The sequence below is a fragment of the Stegodyphus dumicola genome, chromosome 1, assembly GCF_044657685.1.
Source record: "Stegodyphus dumicola isolate Sdum_Otavi_A_Nest chromosome 1, ASM4465768v1".
NCBI classification, from domain to species: Eukaryota; Metazoa; Arthropoda; class Arachnida; order Araneae; family Eresidae; genus Stegodyphus; species Stegodyphus dumicola.
Genome location: NC_140768.1, coordinates 199,883,417 through 199,898,002, shown reverse-complemented (window position 1 = coordinate 199,898,002; position 14,586 = coordinate 199,883,417). Strand labels below are relative to the sequence as shown.

At 30.2% G+C, this 14,586-nt stretch overlaps 1 protein-coding gene across 1 annotated transcript in view; it reads right to left on the bottom strand.

The window, feature by feature from the left end:
* LOC118204706 (CYFIP-related Rac1 interactor B-like) overlaps positions 1–12,732 on the bottom strand; it is a 167,117-nt gene extending 154,385 nt beyond the window's left edge. Inside the window, exon 1 of the mRNA XM_085824703.1 lies at positions 12,560–12,732. The gene's annotated coding sequence lies outside the window, so the exon portion shown is untranslated. The remainder of the gene's footprint in view (positions 1–12,559) is intronic.
* Positions 12,733–14,586: the final 1,854 nt, after the last annotated feature.

Sequence of the window (14,586 nt, the reverse complement as noted above, 5' to 3'; positions counted from 1 at the left end):
CGTTAACAGAAAAGATAAAAACGATATCATTGCAGATTAAAGTGAAGAGCGACTGGTTTTAGACTATATTGTTGTATGAATTTAAATTACGTTATAAAACATCATATCGTATCATAAATGGAGAATTCCATGATTTTCTCATTCGAATTATTTGAAGATTCAGGAGTTTATCCAGTGATGTATGTGAATGTCACCTAAAGAGGTTTTTGTTTTCCTCCTGGTGAAACAGCGGCCGAGCGGTAAAGTCGCTGAACGCTGGTAGTTCGGTCCGAGGTTCGAATCCCGCGAACGGGCTGGCTGCATGGGCGTTTTCCCCATGTGTAACGTGTATGCGAGCCAGTTTCCCTTAGAAAGTCCTCCACGAAGGCATCCCTCCCCTTAGGCAGATAGCCCTAGTGTGCTTTGTCATAATTAAATAAACTAAAACCTCTTGATGAAACCAGTCTTTCCTTTCATCTCATACCTTCAAAATGTTTAGCCTCTAAAGACTGATAAAGGCTCTGATCAAATATTGTTGAAATGGATTGAATTGGATTATTAAATTACGTCAAAGCAGGGCTGTCTGCCTAAAAAGAAGGATGCCTTTGTGAAGAACTTTCTAAGGGAAACCAGTTGGCATACACGATACACATGAGAAAATCCACGAAAACGCCCATGCAACCAGCCCGTTTATCGGGATTCGAACCCCGGAGTGAACTACCAGTGTTCAGAGACTTTACCGCTCGGCCGCTTGTGGGCCTTTATGAAATGGAAGGCGATAACTTTATTTAAAATGATTGTATCAGAAATATCAAGATATTTCGAAAAGTTGGATGCTTTTTAATATACTTGCGGAATGCCTAAAGAAAAAGAGCAAGAATAAAGTAGAATACCTGAAGAAAAAGAGAAGAAAAAATAAATTTTTGGGTAAAATTTAGTATTTGTATTTTTTTTTTTTTTTTTTTTTTTTAATTTAAAACTTTTTAATCTTATGATATTTGATTCTTACGATTTCAAAAATAAAATATTTGACTAAAATATGAATAACATTTAAGAAACCAAATGTAGGATAAAATTGTGTAAAGCAATGGGCAAAATGATAAAACTGTTTAAAACAGTGTATGCAAGTCATCCTAAGTTAAAATGTCGGTTATACATCTCTCCTATTTATATATATCTTTTCTGAACGGAACATTGAAAGGCGTATTAACTGTGCTTTTCTGTATTTTCTCTTTTAATAAATGCAGTTTTCAAACGCATCGTAGTCTGGGTTACAAAGTATTCCTCCGAAAGAAACGCAATTCAAATAAATAAAATCAAATTCTGGAAAATTTATATTAATAAATATATTTAAAATGCTCAGTTCGAAGGAATAAATAGAAAATTTTAAAACAATTATCTGAAGAGACAATGCAACACAAACAATTAAAATAAAAGTATAAGAATTTAAAAATTACCTAAAATAATAACTTTGACAAAAAATATATATAAAGAACACTATTTGAAAAAAAATAAACGCTGCACCTTTATTTACGCAGTTCGAATAGGTAAATAGAAATTTTTAAAACAGTTATTCGAAAAAAACCATGCAACTTAAAAAATTAAAATGAAATTCGAAAAAGAAAAAAATTACTTAAAATAATAAGTTATAATTAAAAATATAATATAAAGAATATTATTTGGAAAAAAGGAACGATGGTGACTTTTTTTCCTAAGGAAACTAGGTTGCCATATATTAAGAAGTTCGCCAAATGAAGTATGCTTGGCGCAAACTGACAAAAAAGTGCCAACATAAATTTGTGAATTTCTCCGTAAATTTCGCTCCAAATTTTACAAAATTTCATATTTAGGCGTAATTTGAGTCGTAGAATCGAAATATGTAAAAAAATTGGTATGTTATTTCAGAAAAAGTCCGATTTTGCGTCAAAATACCTATGTTAGAATAGTGCTATATATAAATCTAATATATATCCTAAGTCGCGCTTTCGATACATGAAGAACGCAATTTGAATTTTGTCAATCGGGAGATATAGGACTGTCCCTTTTTTTTTTTTTTTTTTTTTTTTTTTTTTTTTGAGCAGTGTACAAATCCATCTTATCCTAACTGTTAACTGTTGGACTCGTAAATCTTTCCTTACTTAATCGTCAGCCTGACGGCTATACAATCTGTGTACAGAAAAAAAACCTGAAACTGAGTTTAAAATGAATGTTTGAAATCGAGCTTATGAGTGAGTGTACTGAGGCATATGAGTGTACTGAGGCTTTAAGAAATGAAAGATTAGACTTTAAATCTGAAAGTACGGGGCTAAACTACAGCAAAATTTCACATTACGTTAAGCGAAATTTGTTATGATTAGCCAGTGGATCATACTACAACTTAATGGGCTACTAACCTTTCGTGAAAGAAGTCTTAGACGTATATGATGATCGAACAGGACCATCAAAAATAGCAAAAGATTTAAGCAGAGGCTGCAGAGCTAAAGCAACCATGCAGCTGCAATGAATGGCAGAACTGAGGAATGAAAAATTTTAGAAGCTCTCGACAGCAAAAAGCCTATCGCCGGCTCTAAACTAGTACGATATTTGTGTCGAATTAAAAAGAAAGACGTTTATTAAGCAATATAAGAATAAATATTACAAGCCAAAGCGATTTCACCAACATCAGTATGCCGTATTTTGATAAAATGTTGCAGAAAAGAGAAATTGGTGTCTACTTTATCCCTCATTGCTTGATGCAACGTTACTAATATGGAGATTTAACGATGAAGGTGAAAAATTTTTATTTCGAATAACAGCAACTGACAAAATGTGAACCAGAAATTTTGACCAGAATGAAAATCTTCGGCACTTCAGTAGTTTTCTCCACGACTCCAAATATTTCAGCACGCTCAACAATTGTGAAATAAATTATGATCTCTGGCTAGTATTACCAAGGAATTACGAAAGATAGTTTCATGCTGAAAAAGCTCTAATTGCAGAATATTACTAAGAATGGTTACGAAAATTGTGAAGGACCTGCATAATAATGACCTGACTTGCTTAGAGATGAAGTGTTAATTTTGAAGGACTCGCGCAGAAAATTGTTACACGTCTCTTAACAGAGGCGTAGCTAAGGTTTTAAGCGCCCGGGAACACCTAAAGATTTTGCGTTCCTTTCTGTGATGCAAGAATGGAAAACATTTTATTCTGAAATGTGAATCATCAATTTGGTGCCCCCTGGATGTTGTGCCCGAGGGCGGATGTCCCCCCTTGCCCAACCTAAGCTACGCCACTGTCTCTTAACCAAGTATCCAAACGTAACAGAAATATATATAATTAAAAAACTTCGATAACTTTCAATTAGAACAGTACCAAACTATGAAAAAGATCTTTATAAGTAGTGACTTTTAGGTTTGCCAGTTTGGCGTTATTGGCGAAAGTAAAATTCAGTGGCAAGAAAGTAATCCCTCAAAAGGCGAAAAATTGCAACAAAAAATAAAATTTTGAAACCAAAAGAAACACATTTAAAAACTTATATTAAAATTTTAATTCAAAATTTACTTTTTGATAAAGAATACTAAAACTTTAGTAAATAAAAATGAAATTTAAGTAAATTCTGACCTTTCTCAAAACAAATAGGGAATAAAGAATGTGATTCAGTTAAAAACTTTAATTAAATTTTAGAATTAACTATATTTTAAAATCATTAAACTCAAAAAGGGTTCAAAAGTGGTCAAAATTTTTTTTATAAATTGTTTTGTAGAAATGAGTAGAAAAATCCTATTAAGTTGAATTATTTTAGATTTTTTTAATTACAGAAATATGCAGGAAAAAGTTAGAAAAAGAAGTAAAGGAAGTCTATCATAAGTAAAGCAACTTGGTTAGAAAATTAAAAAGTCTTCACGTCATGAGCTTAGCATAACAACTTGTTTCAATAAAATTTTATTAAAATTAAATAATAAAGAGATACAATAAAAGGACAGTAATAAAGAGAAAAAAATAAAAACCTAATAAACCATTTAAAACATCTTTCTCTTTTGAAGCTTTTCAAATAAAAAATTCATACTTTTAAAAAGTATTATACGGTGTAGACTACTTCAGATTTTTTTAAAAGTCTATCAATGCATTTTATAGGAATTTCTTTTTTCTTTTAAAATTTTGGTGAGAATCAAAATTTTTTCTTTTCGTGCTTCTATTTCAGTGCAAACTTTTTTAATTCTGCTAATTTGGTTAATAATAGTATTTACAATAACTTTTTTAGATATGTTGGAGTTCCAGTTTATAAATTTAATAGTAGAAAATTTTAATTCTTTTCTTTTATCAAAAAGTTTAATTTCTTTAAGATTATGAATACTAAGATCAAAATAAACTATTTCTGATTGGTCTTTTTACGTTTTAGACAGCTTGGGCAGATGTTGCTACTTTCTATGAGATTATAATTATTTAAAGTTATAATGTCATCAATATATCTATAAGTGTGTTCAAATTTACTGTATTCTTTATCACAAAGGCTTTTTAGGAATTTAAATTCTTTAGAAAATAGTTGCAAGTTACAAAGATGAGTTAAATATGAACTTCCCATTGGAATTCCTTCTGTTTCCAGGTAAAGAAATTTTGAGTTTGTTTAATATGGTTATTGTATAACGAAAAATGCAGAAATTCTTTCCACTTTTGTAACTCCAGAATATGAAGTATTTCAGGGAAAAAATTTGTCATTTCTAAAAGACTTTTGTAGATTTCTTTGAGGGTTAGAGACGTGTAATGATTTTCAAAGTCATAGTAGTTAATATTGTAAATTTTAAGATTTCTAACTTCTTCAATGATTTTCAAATTATCATAAATAATCCAGCAGAAGATTTTTTCAGCTTTAACTTGCTCAAAAACCATATTACTAATAGTTTTAAGTAAATTGGTAAAAATAATATCAAAATTCTTCTTGAAGTTTCTAGTACTACAGGCTATAAATCTATATTTGACATAATTTTTATGATATTTTGGTAATGCAGTAAGATTGGTGAATCTATTATTTGAAGTGAAAAGAGAAATTATCCTTTTTTTTTTTTTTTTTTTTTTTTTTTTTTTTTTTTTTTTTTTTTTGTGTGTGTGTGTGAAAAGCAGAAATTTTGCTAATAACAGTTCTTTCTTTATTTTTGCAGATACTACAGGCAGAAGATTTTTTTCAGTTCATTTTTAATTATTGAATTCTAGAACGTTTTTTAATAAAATACTGAAATTATTGTTTGCTTTATCAATTTTGGTAATGGTAAATTGCTTTTTTAATTCTGAAAACTTCAGAAGTAATTTTATCCAGTTATTAATTCCTCTAAATCCCCTAATTTTTTTATTTGAATAATAATCTCATTCTTCCATTCTTTAAATAGATGCGAAGGTAAACTTAGTTGAAAGGTTATTTTCAAGATGAAATTATCAATAACTACAGAAATACTTTCAATGCAATGGAATTTGTTAATGAATTTAAGAAGTCTAAACTCCATTCCTTTTCTTCATAAGCAGTCTAATTTCTTGGCCTTGAATAATGTCTAGATTTCCTGTTATAATATGCTTGTGATCTTCATCAACAAGTGATAGAAAGTTTCTTCATTACAAAATCATGGTGCTGCTAAATCTTCTTATGGAGAACAGCAATATGGGAGGGGGGGATGATGAATCTTTTTTTAAAAAAGCGGTACATTTTTTATTGCAGATGTTTCTCTCTCTCTCTCTCTCTCTTTTTTTTTTTTTTTTTTTTTTTTTTTCTTTTAGTCCAAAGGGGCCAATTTGCCAAGAAGGACTTTTAATTTCGTTTTGTCATTTTGCACACTGTAAAAAGCGAATCACTTTTTAAATTGTTGCCACTCCAGAATATGAACATAAAATACTACACACAGTGGTACTTCCTTAAGTTGACCCTTACATAAGTCACACTTTAGATAACTTGACATTTTACAAGATTTTGTTTGGACATAGACAAAAACATCACTAATTTGATATAACAAAACAGATACCTATGTAGGACAATATAAATTTATCTTTTTTCCACAAAATTCACTTTTCAATAAGAGAAAATAGCTGACATTAATTTATAAAATGGTGATTCAAAATACCTGATAAATATTAGAGCCCTGCATTTTATTTACAGAAATTAAATAATGAAGAATCTGCATAAATGTATGTACGTATGATGCATTGTGATAAAACAATGACCCATCAAATTTTGAATAACATATGTCTCCACCCGAATATGGGCACCCAGAAGCCCTAATTTCGAATTTGTTTTATTATCAAAATTAACAAACTCAACGATTTCAAAGCCAGCAATGGCAACACTTTATGAAAAAAAAAATTCCTCCAGTGTGAGAGACTGTGCATCGGAAATTCTAAAGATGCGCTCATTTTTAAATTATTTTGCAATATTGCTGTTGAATTGAATTTTATGGTTTATGTGCAAAGAACAGGATACTTAATAAAAAATAAAGGTAACACACAAAACATTAAAAAAATGCCCCTTTGGGTGTAATGTAAAATCTGAATGCTTTCAGATTCTTTTTTATTTTATTTTATTGACTGACTGCTCTCCTACAGAATTCTTAGTCTGTTGCCATTATTAAAATGGTTGCTGCCTTAGCAAAAAACTGGTTATTAACAAATTTGTTAATGCTCTCCAAACTCGTGCAAGAGTTTGCAACTTTCTGTTTGGGGTGAGGATAATCAGAAATGACCAGTTTTTGTGTAACTTTAAAGAAAATATAATTACTGGACATGCTTTCATATCATATATCCTTCAAAGATATTAAACATTACAAAATGACTGGTCCCCTTTGAAAATTTTTAGTGTTTTACTATGTATTAATTCCCTATGTGTGCTTTATAGACAGTATATCTCCTATATTAATAAAAAAAAAACAGTAGCTTCTAGAAAATTTCCTTTTGATGCTTAAATCAATGAATGAAGTGCTTTTTTAAATCTATATACAGCAGATAAAGTATAAAATGAACTGTTACTGTTTTAAAACCAAAATGCTTATTATTATCAAAAATTAATGATTTCAGGGACTACCTCCAATTTTTAATTATGTAATGTTAATAAAATTTTTTATCTGCTTATAAATATTATGTGAAGATTAAACACTTAACATAAAATACTACACACAGTGGTACTTCCTTAAGTTGACCCTTACATAAGTCACACTTTAGATAACTTGACATTTTACAAGATTTTGTTTGGACATAGACAAAAACATCACTAATTTGATATAACAAAACAGATACCTATGTAGGACAATATAAATTTATCTCTATTCCACAAAATTCACTTTTCAATAAGAGAAAATAGCTGACATTAATTTATAAAATGGTGATTCAAAATATCTGATAATTGGTACTGTTTAATATAACTGTGGGAATCGTAAATAGAGAATATAAATGCAATAAATAAAAGTATAAGAATAATGCACTGTTGAGCTTAGGATAATGAAGAAGAAAATTAAAACCCTGGCGTAATATAAAAGACTTAACACTATGACAAAACAAAAGCAAACTATAATTGAGACTTTTTAAAATAATTCTAAAAACAAACTGAAACATCAAACAGTTGTATTCAATTCACAGATAGTGTATCATTAATTCCTTACTCTGGACATGTCACCTTATCAAGGTTTCATAATAGGTTCATTGTGTAAACAAAATCAATATATACAAACTTTCAGAAGTAAATTCATATATATAATTAAAAGCTAATCATTACATTTTCCTGTTTCTTAGTCTTCAAGATATAAACTCCATAAGTCTATACAATACTTGTTACATTCATACAACTGTTTATTTGTTTCACAGAATTCATCTTTTGAAATATAGTTAAGTCTTGGGTTGTAATTTTCTGAATCCCTTCAGTGCAGTTAAAATAATGGCATTACACTCGTAAAGAAGAATAAGTGAAACAAAGAATCACTTGGTCAAAAGCTATAATACAGCTTATATCTCTACCTAACCTTTTTATACAGTATCTTCATTAACATTTTTATTTAGTTCTTCAGAATTTATGATACTTGTTCATATATTTTTTATGCTAGTTTTTTCAGCATATAATTTAAAATTTTTTATTTCTGCCAGCAATACATAAAATACGAGTGCAAGTAATATATAATATGCAAGTAAAATAATTAGTATTGAGAACAAAAACTGTAAATGACTTTGTAGTATAAAATGCATTAATATTAATCCATATATTCATATGCAGGTTTTAATCTGCTAAACTTTTCCATTACCTTCTTCCTTCAAAAATATTATATACTACTACACAATTTTACACTTTTTTGATTCTTAATATGTAAAGTTAGTAAACTGGCAGGGGAAAAAAGTGACTGAATAAACTAATATAAAATGGTAGAAAAATATACAGTTGCAAAAATTCTCAGGACTGGATATAAGTAGTCATCTAAATATCTATATTTTCCAATTCCTGTACCTTTTATTCAAGAACACTGTGGGTAGGCAATTTTGAACCTGTCTGCCAAAACTGCCAAAAAAATTACCAGCCATCCACTCAGTATATGCAAGCATAAGGTAGAAGGCATACAGACTAACCGCTTTCAGCTGGAAAATTTGTTAACTTCGTCAAGAAAACCCACTGGTTCTTTGTTTAAATATGTGGTTAGCCTATATTTTAGGGTTTCCCTTGGATTATTGCCAAGTTTCTCATTTATGATAACCTGACTAGTTCAGTGTTATGGAAACCCTATTATGATGTGACTGGTTGCAAAATTGTGGTGACTTTGACTGATGGGAAAATATTCATAATAATTTGACTGATGGGAAAATATTCATAAGGGCTTATTTCTGTGTTGCGTAGTGTGTGCTTTGCATCGTAAAATGGCTGCTGGTGGTAAACTGGGTGTTTGGTGGTATAGAACGAGAGAGCAGATTTTTTTTTTTTTTTTTTAAGTGGTTGAGGACACTGAGGAAAAGAAACTTTGCTGGATGTAATTCAATGGAATTTTAAGTGTCCTGTTTATATGAAGGAAATGCATATGGTTGAACGTAAAGATCATTCAGATTGCTCATTAATGGGTTTGTCGCAAGAAAGGTTCAAATGCTCACGATATAATATGTTCCATTAAAAAGGGAACATTGTTTGAAGAAAGGTTTCGGATGTTGTTAAGAAATTTTTTGTGCCACAGACTGAAGACACAGAAATTTCTAAACAAGGTAAATGGATATTTCCTTTGTGTGGTGCTAGTACTTTTTTGGGGTTACTTCATTGTTTGATTTAAAATGCAGTTTACTGAAATTATATATGTTTTGCTTAGCTCTAATGTAGAATTGGGTGCTCATTCGATTTTTAAGTGAAAATAAAATAGATCAATGCGTACATTCAAGTCATTCAGCAATGCTGAGTTTGTGCAATTCTCTGATTTTTTTTTAAGTGAGAATAGATCCATGTGTACATGGACACTGAGTTTGTATAATTCTTTGACTTGTTATTTTGGTTTTGTGCAGCGGCCATCTTGAAATTGTGCCATGCTGGCCAGTTTTCGCCAAGGGGCATCCTTAAATATATTTTTACCAAATATGTAACGCAATACACAATAGTAGGGTAAGGAAGGAAAACATACACAAGATATACAGATGGAAAGAAGACTTAACAGTTTGAGTCCCAAGCAGCACAATCGTGCTGTTAAGATTTTATGTTGAGAAAACCCAGTACATTTTGAACATTGTGGACAACTGACGGTGCACTTGATATTGATAATGTGGATACTTGATTTAAATCAAATGCCCATCGATGTAAAATAAACAAAGCGCTGTCACGCTGCTTAGTTTACTTTTTATTGTTGGTATTTTTCGACATAAAATAAAACAAGCACTGTTATGCTTCTTGGGTCTTTTTGTACTGATTTAGAGAAAGCGCAGTTGCACTGTTTGGGATTCTTCGACAGTGTTTTTTCAATACCCCTTGGGGTTCAAATGGTTAATATACTCTTCTATTACTCTTCTTTACAGGACTCATAATAATTTTCAGTTGCTCTTAAATAGTACTTACTAATTTATTCATATAATATGATTAATTACTTTTAAGTATCATGTCTTTGTTTACAATAATATATTTCATAATTTATTGAAGTGCAAACACACACTTTGTATATACAACGAATACATATATACAACGAATCTTTAACTGGACGATTCCCCTCCCCTTCCAAATTATGGTAAGAGCTTTGCTTTAAAGATTGAAAGAAATAGACAATGCCAAATATAATGCTTGACTTGTGCTAGATGTGCTGGTGTTTCGCACCCACATTTTAAATTTTTTCTCAAAAATTGCTGGAAATAAGATGGAAACTTAATATGATTTGGTGCTAATTGTACTATCATAAAATTTATTTTTATTCTTTTTAGTGATACTTGTGGGAAGTATTCATGAATTAACTTCCCTGTACCTGCCTTATCTAATCTTTGCCATCTTACTAAAACTTGGTTAAAAATGTTATTCTTGATTATAAGTCATGAAATAGGAAGATGGATATCGATTGCATCTTTTGATGTGGTTTCCTTACCTGTTGTATGTCCAATCAATATTTCGAACTAAGTGTTTGAAATATTGATTGAAGTTTCGAACAAGAGAATAATTCTCTTGTTCTGAAATTTCTTTTGGATTCTTTGAGTATAGTATAACTAAATGCTCTTCTTCAGTTTTTCTTCTGTACAAGATTGATCAAGAATTGGATCTTGCTGTTTTTTACACTGTTTTTGCTGCCTTGTTGGCTACGTTTCTTTGTTGCTCATCTGAACTATTTTCATAAGTTTCTTCTCTACATTTTTATAAAGTTTGGCTTGCCTTCAGCCATCCGTAAACACTCAGTCATTAAATTTAATAGATAAGTGAACATTTGATATATTTTAATACCACAGCCTTTAGAAACACATTCTTTAACTAAATAAGCCTTTAATTCAACCATACAATTGTTAGCATGCAGTAATAAGTCATGCTATTCAAAGAGTTAGTTGAAAATTGTTTAAAATATTTATATTTTTAAGGAATGACATTTTTTACAATTCAAATTCTGGTTCAGTTTCTGTTATCGGGACCGAATTCAGAAATGTATGAACGTGTGTTTGTATGTATGTGCATATATGTGTGTATATATATATACAGGCATGCATTTGTACTTACATATATACATACATACATGAACACAGACGTGCATATGTACATTTCTGAACTGGTCCCCTGATAACAGAACAGTACCCAAATTTTGAGCCTGCAATTGAATTCTAAAGAAAATTGTGTCACTGATCATCCTAATGCTGAATTTTACTCGAGTTAAAAGATCATCTCAAATGAATATAATTATATTTAAAAAAACAATATATGTAACTTTCAATCTAGTTAATATTAATGTCAATCATTAGAAAAATTGTCCCATTAACAGAAAATCTAGATCCTTTTTCAATGTTAAACGACTTTTTATAATAAATAATAGGCCATATTTAAATCTGTAATATAATTTTAATGACTTGGAATTTAAATTCAATGGATAAAGAAAATTTTTCCCATCAAAAAATAATGATACAAAGAAGTTCTGGTAAAATCCTAGTATATGGTGCAGCCTTGGTGCGATTTTGATGATTATCGCCAACACCAAAAATGACCCAAAGAACGTCTATGTATATACTATACACTATCACAATATATATTCTTTGAATACTCATTTACTACTCATTGTATATGTCCCGTTTTTACTGCTCATCATAAAAGTCGCCAAATCCCGTGTGCACCGGATACTGGGATTAAACCGAAGTTCTCATGTTTCTGATTTATGTAAAAAAAGAAATCTGTCTTATTTATGCCTGATTACATTATAATGTTACATAATACAAAGCAATCTACTGGTCAATATGAGATTGAATGAGATGAAAAATTCAAACCTTTAAATGAATGTTGAAATAATTTAAATTAAAAAAAAAATAGCAACGATCTAAAATAATATTTACTGTTTTGTTCTGTGATATCAAGTATACATGTGAAAGTGGTTATCCTTGATATGCACCTCAACAAAACTGATAACAGATATTTTTTTTAAAAATGCCACCCCTTGTATTCAGGTTTCACACATTAAATCAGATTCTGAAAAAGAATCATGTGAATATTTTTTTAACTAAATTCTTCCCACTGGAAAATGTATCTACTTACGAATAACTAAGGATTACATGGAAAAATGTAAATACTGTTCCAGAAACAAATATTTAATAACAATTCTAATAAGAGATATAATGGCTTTCATTTTCAAATAATTTTAACAGATTGTTTACCGATATGTAATTAATATTGAAACAACTTCAGTCTTTCAAAAGCATGAAGAGAGAAAAGTTTCTTAAGATTTATTGAAAGACATAGGATCTTAGCACACACGCTGGTAAAACATGAGAGTTTTTTCCCCACCACTTCTAATTACAGCGCTGCAAATTCATATCGATCAGACCGCAAAATTAACTTTTTCTGATACTCGCATAACAGCAACAGAGAGAAACCAACAAAAAAATACATTTTTAAACACAGTAAAAAAAACATTTCAAAAATCATTATTAAATTTTGTTTACTTACTTTCATATTTAGTCGTTGAGATGCACAGCAAAAAATAAATATTTACATTCATAAAATAATTTCATCCTGAAACATTATAAGCAAGTATTTTCTTTCTAAACGTAAACAAGAACAAACATGCGAAAAAATGCGTATGCTACACACATTCTCACATCTCCCACCCTGAAAAACATTTTGACAGGTTCCAAAAGTAGAAGTTAAAGTCTTTTTTAGGATACCAAAAATTTGAGGCTAGACCAAAATGTTTTTTGTGGTTAGTTTCAAGGAGGTTAGAATCTAACCTATTCTAACCTCCTTACTTAACCTTAGAATAGGTTAGATTCTAACCTCCTTGGTTAGTTTCATGTGGTTAGTAAAAGTTATAAAAAATGTAAATGTTCTTTAATAGGCACGACTCACATCTTAATTCATTGGATTATCTGTTTAAAGGTAAACGTTTTAATTTAAAAATTTTCACTGAAGTATTTTGTTTTTTCACTTTCGTTTTCAATTCTTTTTATAAAATAGAATTCTCTTTATTTCAGATTATTCTTATTATTATAATTAGAATTTACTTTGTTTTTCTTTGCTTGGGGAAGGGCCAGAATTTTCCAAAGAGTTGGAATTTTCGAGTGAACTATTATAATTAAAATACATTGAAATGGTTCATCGACTAATTCTGGATACGGAAAAGCAAGGACTTTTGTAGAAGAGAGATTTCAGTTAATTTCAATGTCCCCCCCTGATGAAGTGGCATTAAAGTTGGTTGAATTCCTTTTTTTTTTTTTTTTTTTTTTGTTGTTGTTGTTGTTGTTCATTTTTCTTTAAATTTCTTTAATTTATTAAATGGGGCTTTGCTTGTTTGAAATGTTTTGGTTTTAACGTTTTCAAATTCTTTGTTGCATTATACGATTATTTGAAATTTATTAATTATGAATTTCAATTTCTCGTCTTTGTGAAATATTTGTTATGAAACAGTACCACAAGATAGAGACTGAACAGTGTTGATGCGTGCTTAGATCTATACTGAAGAGGAAGAATTCTGATTGCGTAGTATGCTAATATGTTGACTTTGTAAGATTTAAAAATATTGGCAGTTGAGGCAGTTTTAATTCCATTTTTATTTTCCGGTTGATATTTGTGGCCACAATTCACTTGGCACTCGAGTTGCGTCCATTCAAGAACATTTACATTTTTGACATTATTGCAAAGGAAGTAGCATAGCAAAATTACGTCCAAGCAAAACAGAGACAGAAGCTGAAGTGCGTAGGTATGCAAGGTGGGAACACACGACGAGAAAGGTTTTGGGTTGAGTTAAAAGTTTCAGTTCACAATTATTACGTCATCAGAGCTGCGCAGGCCATAGAATGATCTAGAAATGATATATCCCAATAAGTTATTACGATTTGTAAAACAGAGAAAGAAAATTAGTGTTTGACCGTTAGTTTAAATTATAATTTTGATTTATATATTTTTTTATCTTACATATATATATATATATATATAATATCTGGGTGCCTTATTTAATAACTATTAAGCTTGCGCTACTATAAGGGCCGGAAGTGGTGACCATTTCATTATGGAAGCAATTAACGGGTGGCCACCGTTGTCTCCTATGAAGAATGGACAGTTACAACCGTGCCTTCTCCGACATTCGAACCCAGGCCCAATCGCTACGGCAATCAGTGTCCCTAACGAAATCACCCTATATGCGGTCAAGTCGTAAATTTAGAACCCCTTTGTTCACAGGGGGTGCTGAAAAGGAGGGGATAATCTTGCTCGTGGTCTTGAGAAAATGTGGGGGTCGTTTAAACATCTAACTTCTCTACGTTCAGTTTTTATACAGAGGAAAATACAAATTGAATTCTTCGAATGAATGCAATTTTGTACAATGAAAATGTATTATTGAACTATAAACTGTAAGGCAAATAACATCTCTTTTTAAAGTAGGAGTAGAAAGCTAGAAAGACAGATATTTGCTATTTGTAGTAAATATTGTATTTTTCATTTCGAATGCTATGTTCCATGTATGCGAAGTAGCTCAGTAT